Source organism: Chinchilla lanigera, unplaced genomic scaffold, assembly GCF_000276665.1.
Source record: "Chinchilla lanigera isolate Chin_1 unplaced genomic scaffold, ChiLan1.0 scaffold00038, whole genome shotgun sequence".
In the NCBI taxonomy this organism is placed as follows: Eukaryota; Metazoa; Chordata; class Mammalia; order Rodentia; family Chinchillidae; genus Chinchilla; species Chinchilla lanigera.
This window is the reverse complement of record NW_004955439.1, coordinates 1,875,717-1,889,788: the sequence shown is the minus strand read 5'-3', so window position 1 is coordinate 1,889,788 and position 14,072 is coordinate 1,875,717. Positions and strand designations below refer to the sequence as shown.

Genomic DNA, 14,072 nt, shown 5'->3' with positions numbered 1-14,072 from the left:
AAAATTAAACAGAAAGGAAAACTTCCCTCCTGGGGACAGGGGAAAATCCTAGAGCAGACTTCCTATGTCAGTTAGTTTTCAGTCACCCCACTGTTGAATATTTCAAGCTTTCTTTCCTCAATATTTCAAGCTTTCGTCTATCTTACAGAAAATGACTGATATGGATTTACTCTCAATATTCTGAATTTTTCCCCCTAAAGGAGTTTCTGTTAATCCATGAAGTTATTATAAGGTTTTAGAGCTGGAGACATATACACAATTTTTTTTAAAAAAGTTTGCATGTCCAGTACTTTCTTTGAAAGATGTTTTTATTGGTCACAAACAAATCCTGAATAAGTTCCGGTCATAAATTCTTGTACACACTTCGATACTGTCACAAACAAGAGCCACATTGTGCTGTAAGCCTCTCTGCCCTTCCTACGTGTCCCATTGTCTTGAATTCTTCTGCTACTGCCCCATGGGCACCCTGCATATTCAAGCCATCACTCTCTTACATAAATATTTCTTTTCAAGGTTGATAAAATACATTTAGGGCGCTCAGTTGGGCTGGGTGCTTCCATTCATTTATATGTGAGCTCAGTGGGGTTTCATTTGAATTTTCAAGCAGACTCTGTTATTATTTTAGTTTATTTCAAGACAAAACTACGGGTTTCCCCTGGTCTCTGACTACAATTTCATTTTATGTCTATTTCCAGCCTAACAAAGCAGCTCCCATTCCTACAAACAAGCTGTTTCCAGGAGTTCCCGTAATCACTCATATGCCTCATCCTCGCTTTCCTGCCTCCGTTCCTGAGGGATTTCTTTTTATGCAGCCACCGTAATACACTCAGGCTCTCCCTACACACCAAACCTTCCTGAGAATCTCACAATGTCTTGGGGTCAAATAAAATCATTGCATAACATTCACTGAGATCCCTTATATCTTTTCGTTATTAAAAAAAAGTTCCTACTTGAATTTTTGCAGCAGTGAAGGCAGTTTGCCTTCATTTAAGTTATTTTAAAGGTAGTGTTATAAATTCAACAAAGAATTTCTCCCTTTGCACGCTGTATCTTTACTTCCTTTTTTCACAAGAGAATATTAAATGCATTATTTACAATGTAGAGCTTCCAAAGCAGGACCAATGACAGATTCGGATATATGTTGAATAGAACGTGCGTGAATATATTTCCCAGTCAAAACTGAGCTTCCCTTTAAATGTAAACTGAAATAACAGAAACGTGACCGCACACACACCCAACAGCCTATGCAGATGGCACTATAGAGACAAGACAGATTTACCACTAACCTGATGGCTTAGAAAACAAGAATAAAATGGCCAGATAGTGGTTAGCTGTTGTATTTGGGACATTTAGTGGTCTCTTCTCTTCTTTGGGTGACCAATACACCACTTTCTTAAAATGAATGCAATGTATGCAGTGTAAGTTAGGCTGACCCAACCACTCCCTGTGTCCATTGGAGAGAACAGAGCATGCCAGGATAGGCCTGGATGTTTGTGAAGATTCCCTATGCAGAAGTAGCAAGACAGAGCCTCCATCTCTCTAGGTGGCATGTGGTAAGATAAATGAAATCTGGAGTTGTACACTGCCATCCTTCCAAACCATAATAAACTAGCTATCGACAAAAGATAAAAATGAGGCCAATATGTGAAAAGAAGTCAGAGGATACAAGGGGAAAAGAGATGGAACTCTAACAGCCCTTGGGTGTCAGGATTTAAAACATCTCCTTTTCTATTTTAAAGAGTTTATATTGGGTTTCTATTATTTCCAGTTAAGAGTCCCAGTCTGTGAGAGATCAGAAGACAAATGGACCAAGAAAACATTCTGGAAGGATTAAGGATATCTGCCTGCATATGCAGTGATGTAGGTCTTAGATTTTTCACTTTTTTCAGATTGCTTTAGCAATCTTACTGTTATTCTCAGATTATATACACTGAGTTGGATTGGTGACCTCTGCCAAGTTCTTTACACTCAACTCTTTCAGATAAAATATAAATTAAACATTTAAAAATACATATGTATAGCTACTAGACTTTCAGCATTTTAAAGATCAATAGAGTCTTTTTCCACCTTTAGAGGAGGAGAAGGTGATAAAATTAAAAATCAATCATTTCCATAACTTCCATTTTACTTTGTGAAACAGTGTCAAGAGAATATTATGACAAAATTACTTTTCTATGTTATCTAGAGATTTTGTTTACCTTTATATTAGAGATGATGAATGATTTTGCAAAACTTACTTAAGCTACGTATTCTGGACTTCCCAATCAATTTAGTTTCTTCTGCATCACTGACATTTAGAAAGATCAAGTATTATAAAATATCTTCTATTTCAGGGCTGCCTCAGGAAAAGAATATTGATTTCTGGTCTTTTATAACTGTTGGTAAAATTATCAGCATATGACTTTGGATGCTTCGGTTTCAAAGACTTATTTCTGCTGTCTAATAAGCTACTATGTGGTTGCTTTCAAAAATGTTACAAATACTCATAAGTGTGCAAGATAGTCATATTCTAAAGGGCAAAGTCACAGGCAGTTCTACAGCTAACAGCAAATATATCTAGTTCGGTTCGGCTAGGAAGAACTGTAGACAATGAACCAATGTGATACTAAATTTAGAACCCCAAAAGCATGGAAACTGGCTTGCCTATATCTAAGAAAAAATGATAAAGATTTCTTTGAGTATTGAAAACTGGTATAACCTTTGTTATTGCAATCAAACTTCAAAACACAAACCTAAGAAATCTGAACTAAAGACATGCTTAAATTCTCAAGCTTCACAATCACCTTGATAATCCTCACCAGTGGTGACAGGGGTTACACAAGCAGAGACAAATGAGCAATCATTCAAACCCATCCAATTTAAAATGCATATACTTGGGATGCATGGGTGTTCATGCACGTCCACCATGTGTGTTGAGACAAGAAACATTTGATACTGATGTAGTCAAAGCGAAGAGCCTACTCTGCCTTAGATAAACCTTAAGAATTACAAGCTCTGCCAAAGTCTTAGTGTTCAGACACAGGCAATGGTAACCATTTGCATTGCCTTTTTAATTTTTATAAGCTAGAGAACATGGTTTTCAAAAATTAAGAAAATACAGTCCCTCCATAAGTCATGCCCTTCTATCTTCCAACAATACAAATCCAACAATACATGAGTCATATACAGGGTGAGTCAGTCAAACCCAGGGCTGAGCTAAGCTGTGATTCATCTTTAAACTGAATTCATATTCATGCTTCTCCATGCTTGAAGGCAAACACAGAGATTAAATTATTTTTAAAATGCTTCTTCTTGACAAACACATCAGATTTGCAACTGAAAATGGCAACTCTGTTTGACGCCAAGTTTCCCCAAGTAAATCAAATACCTCTGCACAGCACAGGCAGAAACACTTGTTTCCAAATCACTGAGAGGCACAAACCACACAGGGCCACATAAGAGAACAGTCTGAATGCCCAGGGGCTTATTGGGATTGTGGCAGAGGGAGGAAGAAAGACCACCAAGTTCCCCCTTTCTTCCTGTGCAACGTGGGCAAATCACTGCATTTGCCTGATCCTCAACTTCATGGTTGATAAAATTTAAATGGCACACATCAGTCTACAAGTCCCATCAAGTCATGGGAAAGATTGAATATGTGGTCTGTTCTCCCCACCTCCAAAGGCAAAAGAAAAACATCTCTACTTTGGCCTTGTCCCACAACCTGTAATTCCCACTTGTTACTGCTTATAAATTAAGGCATTCAGTCTTAGCCCTGTTACATGATAGATCACTTGGGGAGTTTTGGAAACGTCATTACCTAAGCCCCATTTCAAACCAACCAAATTACAATCCCTGATGGCGGGGCTGAGGCACAGGTAATTTTTTTTTGAAGTTACCCAGATGATTTAGATGTGCAGCCAGATTTGAGAACCACGAGAACACTTGTTCTTAGTGTGGACCCCAAACTAGCATTAGACTCACAAGAAGACTTGCTGGAAATGAAACTCAGGCCCTACCTCGCACCTCACACAGACTGAAACAGACACTATAGAGAGAAAGATCCAGCAATCTGATCTGAATTTTAAAAAGTTCTCCAGGGAATGCTGGAGTGAGCTAAGCTCAGAAACACCGCAATAGAATAAAGTATTAAATATCTCCTTTAAAACTCAGTGTCACCTAGAGATGTTAAGATGTTGAATTACTGGTATAACACTAGTGCTTCAGGATGAACTAGCTAGCCATTTTAATATATTAACCATTTAATCTGTTCCTGACAGGGGACAGATAAAATAAGCATACATGGAAAAGTAAGTAGAAAAGGGATCTAACCAATATTGTCCAATACCATAACACATATGAGCCATATATGCAAGACACTACAAAATACAGAGTTTTCTAGCATCCTTACTAAAAAGACTAAAAAGAAACAGCTAAGTTACATTTCATTATATGCTTATTTAACCTAATACACCCAAAGTATTGTTGTTGCAATATTAATCAATATAAAAATAGTGTTGTAGGAAAGGAGAAAAGCTGAGCACTCCCCTTGACAAGGATGGAAGAAGCCCTTGGGCCTGATAACATGATAAAGGCACTGCCACATATTTCATGGCATGAAAAATTATTGATGAGACATCCTACTTTTTTTGAACCAAGCATCAAACTCTGGACTTCACACTTGCCAGGCAGGAGCCATGTCTCTGAGCCTTATCCCTGGCCCCTCTACATTATTTTTTGTACTGTCTTCAAAATCTGGTATGTATTTTGCAGATAGAGAACATTGCAATTTAGACAAATGACATTTGTAGTGTTCCATAGCCACACCTAACCAATGACCACCATATTGGACCACACACATCTAGATTAGAATTTCTCAAACATTAATGTACAAATGAACTACCTAGAAATATTTGAAATGTGCCTCTCATTTAATAAGTATTTAAGTCTGTTTTCTGTTGCTATAACAAAATACCAGACACCAAGTAACTTATTAAAAATAGAAGTTTATCTAGCTCACCCTTATGGAGGATGGGAAATCCAGAGCATGGTACCTGTACCTGCTTTGCATCTCATGATGGATTTGTGCTGTATCACAATCTAGAAGTCACACATGGCAAGACAGAGCAAGAGTACTTCAACTCAGGTCTCTTTACCTCTTCTAAAACCACCTATCCCATCATGGGAGCCATGTCCTGATGATCTTAATTAATCGTAATTACTTCTAAAAGTCCCAACTCCAAATACTGCCATCATATGAACTTGGGGATTAAGTTTCCAACAAATGAAATTTAGGAGACACATTTATACCATGGTAGTAGTTCTAGATAGGGTTGGAGATTCCATTTCTTTATAAGTTCTCTCATCTGACCAGCTACATAATTTATGGAGCCCAGGGCAAAACAAAAATGTAGCATCCTTTGTTCAGAAAAAAAAAAAAAAAAACCTTCAAGGGCACTAAAATAGAAAATTCTACCCTTTCCTCTGTAGTCTGTTTACCTGAAATATTGGTTTTTATTTGATACTGCACTCCCTGGGCATTGGGTAGGGTGGAGGATGGAGGGGTATTCAAAGGTTATACACAGAGTTTTACAGCAAGAGAGTGCTGTCCTGGATGCGACATGTGTGAGTGTGTCATTTCATCTAATATATTTTGACTGTTATTCTTTTTATGTTATAGCTTGTAACTCTAATCTAGCTCAGAAGATAGGTAACTATGAAAAAGTTTGATCTTTCCTTCATATAAAACATATTTTTAAAATTAGGTTGCTTTGTAGAAACAGGAAAACAAAATAATCCCAAAGCTGCCCAAGATTGTTTACTGCAAAAGTTAGTTCTTCCCTAGAAGAGATAAATCAGCTTTTTGCAAACGTGAATCTCATTGCTTCCAAGTCAGTGAGACACCGCTCTGAGAATCCTAGCGGTTTGGTTTAGAGACCACTAAGCTGTTCCTTTTAACCATGGAAGGTGTCAAGAGAAGCCATCTTCAAAGAAATGTTTTTCCTCTAGTCTCCTCCTCTGAATATGCAGATCCCAAAACCCTTAGGGCTGGAGCATTTGTCAGAAGTGGTGTTGAAACACTGGCCTTACCAGAACGATTGAAACTTCCTCTCCTACCTTTCTTATTCATGACTGATAATTTTCCTTAAGTCACAGAGGTTTTGAAATGGTTTAAAAGGAACATATAGCATAAGATAATAAAATTTTAAAAATAAGAAAGATGCAGTGCAGAGTATATTGCTAAAAATCAGAGAGAAAAAAAAAATAGGACCCAGATTTATAAGCCAAAATATTCAACAAAGATAACAGTTGGTTTAAAAATTGTTTCAGAGTTTCTTGTGACCCAAAGTAAAAATAGAAACACTGTCAGTTATCTTGTGTTCCCACATTGTTCATCAGGAAAAAAAATACCCGTTTCCCAGAGAGAACAAAACATTTGAAGCATTTAAGTTGAAGAGAAATTACTAGCTCAGATAGTGAGGGCTATGATGGATGACATCCTCATTAATATTAGTGTGGAGGTGTTTGCCAACGTCATATTTGCTGGGTATTTCTTCTGATTTCTTTCAGTAAAAGGCAAAATATTATAGTACTACAAACACAAAATGGAAATAATATGACTATATTTCCGGTGAACTCATTACTCTGATTCCATTTCGTATTTGGTGATTAGCACATGTGCTTATATTCCCACAGCTGGGAATTAATGTGGGGAGGTGTGCGTGGACACAGGGTCTAAGACGCAGGACTTGCCAACAAGCACATACATACTCTTTGAGGAGACAAAGTCTATTGCTGATTGGTTATCTAACTCTCTGTCAAGCTGCAACAGAAATGAAATCCACTGGCAATGGTTGATGATATCCTATATTAAGCCCAAATCCATGAAATCTGTTACTGATCACCTTAGAAAGCAGGTCATTCCTTTCTTTATCAACAAAATGAAGTTTGGATGATGCAAGAGGTAGTAGGTATCGACAAACTTGTCCTGCTGACTGGTGGGTTCTTAGGAATATCTTGACTTTCTAGATTTGTGTGAATGATTCAGGTTGTAAATAAAATGTTAGCCTGGCCATGATACAACTACTAACACTAAATGAAAGTATTGAAACAAGACCAGGAGGCCTTAATAAAGGAGCCTAATTCTGACAGGTATGGTCATGATCTAAGCCTTCATTTGAACACTAGGTGAATGTATCTTGCAAACAGAAATATCAATAAAGTGTTTATCACTAAAGTAAATTATAAATTCCTGATCTGCATTAATAGTGTGCAGACCTTATGCAAATTAATGTGGGATGTAGCAAAGGGAAAAGAAAATAGTGAAAAGATGGTGAGCACTGAGGGAGATGCTTTTAGTATGAGGGAAATGAGAAAGTGAAGATTTCACAGTCCAAAGAGAAAATTTAACAGGGTAACAATTAATTATAAATATACATACTACAAATGGAATGTACTAAAATTCCAGGAGAATATGATCATAAAGAAAAGAATACATTTTAGTCTTCAACTTTCCTGTCTGTTTTGCATATGAAAAGTTCTGGATGACCACTTAATTTGTATTAAAGTGATTATATAAACTTTAAGATTTAAACAAACCATTTTCATCATTTATGTTATTTAGAATTTATCATTTTGCAATAAAATTGAAACTCTAATCTCCTGAGAATTTATTGAAGACATTTTTAAAATCCCACTGAAGAATTAAACTATGCATTTATAGCCACTCTTATCTTAATTAGTTTTTTTTATTTTGGCTATTACACTAATTGTTATTTTAATTAAAATTTTTACTACTAGTACTCATTTTAATGCATTGAATGGTATTCCTACCCAAAAGAAAGCAGCTTAATATCACCTGAAATTATATAGAAAGAATCTTTGTAAAGTTCATTTATCTCCAAGGATGGAAAATGTCTCCACCTCAAAGATTTGGAGCCAAAGTCATGTCAGTTTAACTTGAACACTCAGTGACCCAAGAAGAGATTACTAGCAGCTTTATTGGGAAAAAGAATATTGCCCTGAGTCTCATAAAATTTTTACTGTCCAATCAAGCCTCCAGCAGTTGAGTTCATCCTCATTTTCCTCTTCCCACCTTCCAAGTAGAAAGAACAAGCTTTAGATACAGGTCTCCAAGGAGTCCAGCCCATTAGATGCAGGGCCTGATATTGCTACGACATCAGCACCCTATGTCTTATACTCTGCAGGAATATAGATGAGTATACAGCACGTTTTCTTCATAGCTCATGGAACATAGATGAGTATGTAGCACTTTTCCTTCATATGCATTCTCTTTGACCAAGTTTTAGATCCTATTGGGCACGCAGTTTGCAATCACAGGTAGGGGATCATTTTACATTCTTACGTCTGGTGACTGAGCAACTTCATTGAAGATAACAGTATGCAATGTAGCAACCACTGCTAATTCCTATGGTTTTGCTTTGGGGTCATGTATCATTTTTGTTGTTTTGTGTTATTTTGTTTTTGTCTTCGTTGTCATTTTGTTAGCTTTTTTACCTTTAAAATAAAAGAAAAAAAGTAATATCTATCTTTTCCAATAGAACATGCGCCCAAAGAGGAAACACAGTGTATAGTATGTCCCCTGCTGTGCTCTGCACTGTGCCAGGCACACAATGAGTATTTGTTGAATGAATGAATGCTTCAAGTGGAAACACAACAGACAGTTACATTATGTCTACCACAACCTCAATCCAGATAGTGGAAACTCAGAGAGATGTCCTAATTCTCATTTATATTTCAGTGAAACTCTCTTCATTCTGTATTACATTATACTTTAGCTAGAAAATTATATTCTGATTCCTCAAGTTCATTTGCCCTAATTGGTAGCAGCTCATATGGACAAGCCACTGAAAAATGCTGAGGAGTGAACGATGCCACTTCCATAGCAAAGCAGTTGTCTAGGACACTGTGGGACAGAAACACCCAGCCTGGAGTTGCTGAGGAGCTTTATGGGACAGTAGGCCTCGCAGTCAAATTATATCAATACCAAAGGAATTGCAAATCTACTCTGATGTTGTGCCCACCCTGGAAGGTGCCATAGACTTTTCCCCCTGACCTTTTTTTCTCATCTCCTCAAATCTAATCCGCCTCATCATCTACCCCCTTGCACTTAAACTGAGAGCTAAGGAATATGCCTGTAAGTGAAGAGACATCCTATTTTCCTACTTCTTGCCTTCATCTCTTAAAAAGAGTCCTTGACATTTTCCCCTTTAGATTTTTTTCAAGGACAGATAAATTAAAATCCCCCTCAACAACTTTCAGGATTTTAAGTCATATGCATATTTTAAAAGACAAGTGGCCAGAGCCACCTTCCATGGTCAAAGCCATTAGAACATTTTTCTCACAACAGAACAAAAAGTCACAAAAGCCATGTTCATCAATTTCATCCTAATCCAAAGGAGAAAGGCTGTTCAAAGGGGAAACGTCACAGCAGAGCAGTTTCATGCTGGTTGACCCACATTTTCTGTCTCAGTGCTCTTTGCCCGAGTTCCAGAACACATCTAGCACCTAGTTCTTATGCCAATCAAAGCACATTCTGCAGACCTTGCCCTCCACTTCCTTTATGAAGGAAGGTTCCAGAATGACCTCAGCCTTTTACACCCACCCCCACCCTATTCTGTCTGTACCTAGATTTGGGTGATCCAACCAGTTCATTTGCAGGAATGATAAGCTGATAAGAGTTAATGCAGTTGGTTGTTTGCCTTGGAAAATAACATGCAATGCCTTAAGCACAGGGAAACAAATCTCTACAGGTGACGGTTCAGGGAGTACCATGTAGCACCATGTACCAGGTATATGAAGGTAGGAGAATATTAGGAACCAGTGACGGTGTTCCACAATCCTTGGAACACACAAATGCACATGAGAAAGCCTGTTTACTTGGTAGTGCCCATAAAACTTGTGAGACAAAACACGGAGATAGAAGCAAGCATAAGAGAAACACAAGCGAAGAAAGCCAAGGAGAACTGTTTTGGCTGGCAGTCTTGCCTATAGGATGTAGGCAAGCAGTGGATGTACTTTGTCCACTCTCAGTCAACCACTCAGCTCACATCCACAGCTCATGGAAATCCAGGTTGCTGAAGCTTGAAAATTTTTTCTCACTGTATGCCTTTTCCTAATACCAAGGTCTTAGGCTAGTGCTTTATTCATTTCAGCTACAAAGAAGCTCCTTAATTTTTCATCTTCTGAGGACACATTGGATTACTTGCTTTTCCCCTTTACTTTCTCTCACTGAATTTTCCCTGGAATTCATGGTAAAATGTAAGGATTACTTTAATAGCCTGGAAATTACTTGAATTTTCATCCCCCAGAGATGGCAATGAAGTTAATCATTGCTATTTTAAAAAAAAAAAAAAAAGGTCAATATAACTCAGAGTTGTCGAGCAAAATTTTTCCTCAAAAGAACCTAGACTGTCCAGACCCAGCCAAGTTTTGCTGTCATGGATGCCGGGTGACAGGAATGACAGGCCTAGTGAGGTCACATGGACTAATTACAGACCAACCAGTACAGGAACCGTAAGCATCACAATTAGACCAAGACAAGTCCCTTTTGCTTTTGGGGCAAATGACGGGATAGCAGTATTTTTGCGTCCCCCTTGCTGCAATTCCTCTATCTTATCTATTCCTCTTCCTTGCTCTTCATGCTCAGAAGAAAGGACTACGGATGAATCATCACATATTATCTTATTTTCAGCATTTTAATGTGCTAAACATGTACGGTGAGGGCCAGATCAGTATCCCTGGTGTCAACCTCTTCCTTTCCTCCCTGTTTGGTTCCCTGACCCACCACTTCAACCCGTCCCCCTCCTTTCCTTAACACTCCCTTTCTTCTTACCCCATCACCTACCTACCAGCTCCTCCTTGGTTCCTAAGATTACCCCTCTCCCAGGGTCACATCACATAGTCAGTTTTTAATACAGTTTCAGGAAAGCTCTAAAACAAGGTTCTCTGATGCAAACCGGAAGTGATTTTATACAGAAGTGTTCTAGGAAGACAAACAAATCATGATATTCTGGTCATTGATTTGGTCCAAAGTTATATACAGTTGTGAAGCAAAACATTAATTGCCCACCTAGAGTCATCATGTATAAAAGAAATAGCAGGAACAGAAGAGGACACCATGGGCCACATCTGCACCAGAGGTTTCCATGCGTTAATTCCATTCCAGTCACAAGTGGAGAGAGCCAACAATGGCAGCCACTGTGGCGGGTGTAGGTAAGAAGTTGCATCTCTTTCCTCGTAGGTCTTACAGTGTAATAGGCAAGACAGGCAGGGTAAGATGGCCTGGAAAGAGCTACAGCAGGAGAAAAGAGATAGGCAGGACCGTGGTAGGCAGAGATTCCCTCCCAGACAGTCAGAGAGGGCTTCTGGAAACAGTGACAGCTCAGCTGGTGAGCAAAGTCCTAGCAAAGGCTGAGCAGGCATCACTCTAATCTGGGTAGGAGGGAAGGTGCAGTTGAACCTTAACCACGATCCTGTGGAATGTGTGTGACTGGTTCAAGTTTTCGATTAAGGCAGCTGAAATTTACCCATGGCTACAAATCCAGTCAGTGGCAGGTGTGAGCTGGGAGATGGCCTTTCATTCCGCAGGTCAGAACCCACTGGAGAGGGCCAGAGAAGAAAGACACTGATAAAACAGTTGTCTTTCATGCCAGCCCCTTTCACAGACCCAGTGTATGTTAAGGAGAAAAGAAAGTGACTGACATAAATGTCCGTCACTAAGAGTATTTATTTAAACCCCAGTGGCAAAAGGCAAACGTCATAGATATTAATGAAGAAATAAAACAAATATTTGATTTCATTCTTTACTTAATAACATTCACCTTGTTCAGGAGCCTCCTTACCAGATTTAAGACCAACCTCTCTCAGGTCATGGATAAGACTTTCCAGGTAATGAAATCCCCTTTGTACAGGAATAAAGGTGAGACACCGATGTACAGAAACCCTCTCTGCTAGAGATCTGTTGGCTGGGAGAATGACAGAAAGTACCTTGGCCAATGCTTTCCTTTTCAAGAAAACCCATGAGTGTGAACTTCTAGCCCACTCACCAGGCCAGGCAATAAAGCTGTCAGAAGTTGGTGGCTCAGTTTCAAGGGGAGTACTATAAGGTGTGCACAGACCAAGAGCTGACTGATGTGGATATTTTAGGAAAACTTCGTTCTCCCTTTTTATAGCAAAATCCAAAAAGCCCTCTATGGAAGAGAACCATTTCTGGCTATAGTCCTTCTGGCTACCAGAAAGCCAACCGGATGAGAATGTGGCTCAAAATAACCCCATGTAAATGTCTTCTGTCTTTAGGGCATCCCTTGACCTATTTCTTCTCTCTTTTCTATTCCTTCAATTCTTGTAGGAATGAGGCCTATCTAAGGCCTCGTCAAAGATTAGTTTCAGCTCTCTTGAATCTGAAAAAAGACACATTCTTAGGTTTTCCTATTCCATCTAGATTTTGCATCTCTGCCTTTTCTCAAAATCATCTATTCTGAATTCATCCCAATATCTGTTGTCCTTCTCCTCTCCTCCCCACCACTGACTCTGCCAGAGTAAAGGCTGCAGTAAGTCAGAGATCAGCCAGAGAGCTAAGAACCAGGCCTGTTGTTTATTAAACTACTAGGGCTCACATTTATATTATTATGGTCTGGAGCTGGCATCAGAACTAAGTAGCTTCTCCCTCTTTCTGTCACCAGTACCCAATACATTTACACACTTGAATCTTTCACCAAAGTGTGATAGAAACACTGCATATTGTGCTATCTCTTACATTTCTATTTCTTCTCATTATAAACAGAGGAAATATAAGGACTGGAACTAAATCAAGACATGAGCACAGGAAGAGAATAGATGCCTAGTAGCCACATTCTTGCCTCCATCACTTCTCCTGGACTAGAGTTAGTAAAAGCACCACCCATTCTGGAATCTGATTGTCCAAACTGATACTCAAATTTGCACTTTGACTTAGCACTTTGACCACTTACTTAACCTTGTTGTCTAATCTCCACACTTGTATTTCCTCATATAACATAAGGAAAATAAAAGTGCCAATCTCTTAGGACTGGCGTGAGGACTAAAAGATCCTCCCTATATAAAGCTTTTAATGCACTTAAACCACAATTAACATTGGCTATTATGATACCAGGAGAGACATGATATGATGTCAGCCACTGAAGGTTGCTACTTTCCAAACCAAAACGACAAAACAAAACAACAACAAGAAACAAAGCTTTAAAGGATTGTTTATTTCTCCTTTCAAGTTTTCTTTTAATTTAAGGCTGCACTGCAGGCACGGGAAGTCTTTGGAGATTGTAGTTTAGAAAAGCTATACATGGTCGAGAGACATTTACCAAGCAAGCATGAAATTAAATAACTCCTCCCATTGTGGATATGAAAGGGCTAGAGATCAGGTCGACCCTCCTGGAATTTCTTTGTGAAAAGATGAATCATCCAGCCAGGGGATGAGCCCTGGTAGTCTATAAATAAATCTCTCTCTTCAAGTCATATTGCTGGAAGACAGCCTTTTATGCTCTGGGTTTTTATAGAAATAATTGATGTTATTATAGCTCTAAAATCCTTTATCCTAAGGAGAAATGGCATCGTTTATAAATTGCTGCCATATTTACATTTTATCCCTGTGTAAATGCTATTAAATGTCCAGTCACAGCATGACAATTAGGCAAGAGTGGTGTTCAAGTACGTGAAAACCGTCACACCTGCTAGATAGTACATGGCCTGGATATCAGCTGAATGAACAGAACACTGCAATAGTGAAGAAATGAGCTCTTGCACCAGAAAATGTATCTTGCTTGGGAATAAAAGATGATTTTACAGACAACCCTTAATCTAAGAGTTCTTATTTCTGTATATTAAGACAGGAAAATCGCTTCTCAGCCTTTTGGCTAAGATCAAGTGAAGACAGGAAATTATGGAAAGCCTCCACCTCATTACAGCTACAGTAAAATTTCATAAACAATCACAGGCATTTTACAGCAAAAGGTACCTTTGTCACCAATATTCATTGCAGAAGAGTTGTATTTTAAGCACCCTCAGTATTTCTCCCTTCAAGCAGTAGGACAACCATGGTT

The 14,072-nt window shown here is 38.6% G+C and overlaps 1 long non-coding RNA gene across 1 annotated transcript in view; it reads right to left on the bottom strand.

The window, feature by feature from the left end:
* Window positions 1-8,453: 8,453 nt before the first annotated feature.
* Window positions 8,454-14,072, bottom strand: part of LOC102005183 — a 37,439-nt gene continuing 31,820 nt past the window's right edge. Inside the window, exon 6 of the long non-coding RNA XR_001235171.1 lies at window positions 8,454-8,493. This is a non-coding gene — a long non-coding RNA (uncharacterized LOC102005183). The remainder of the gene's footprint in view (window positions 8,494-14,072) is intronic.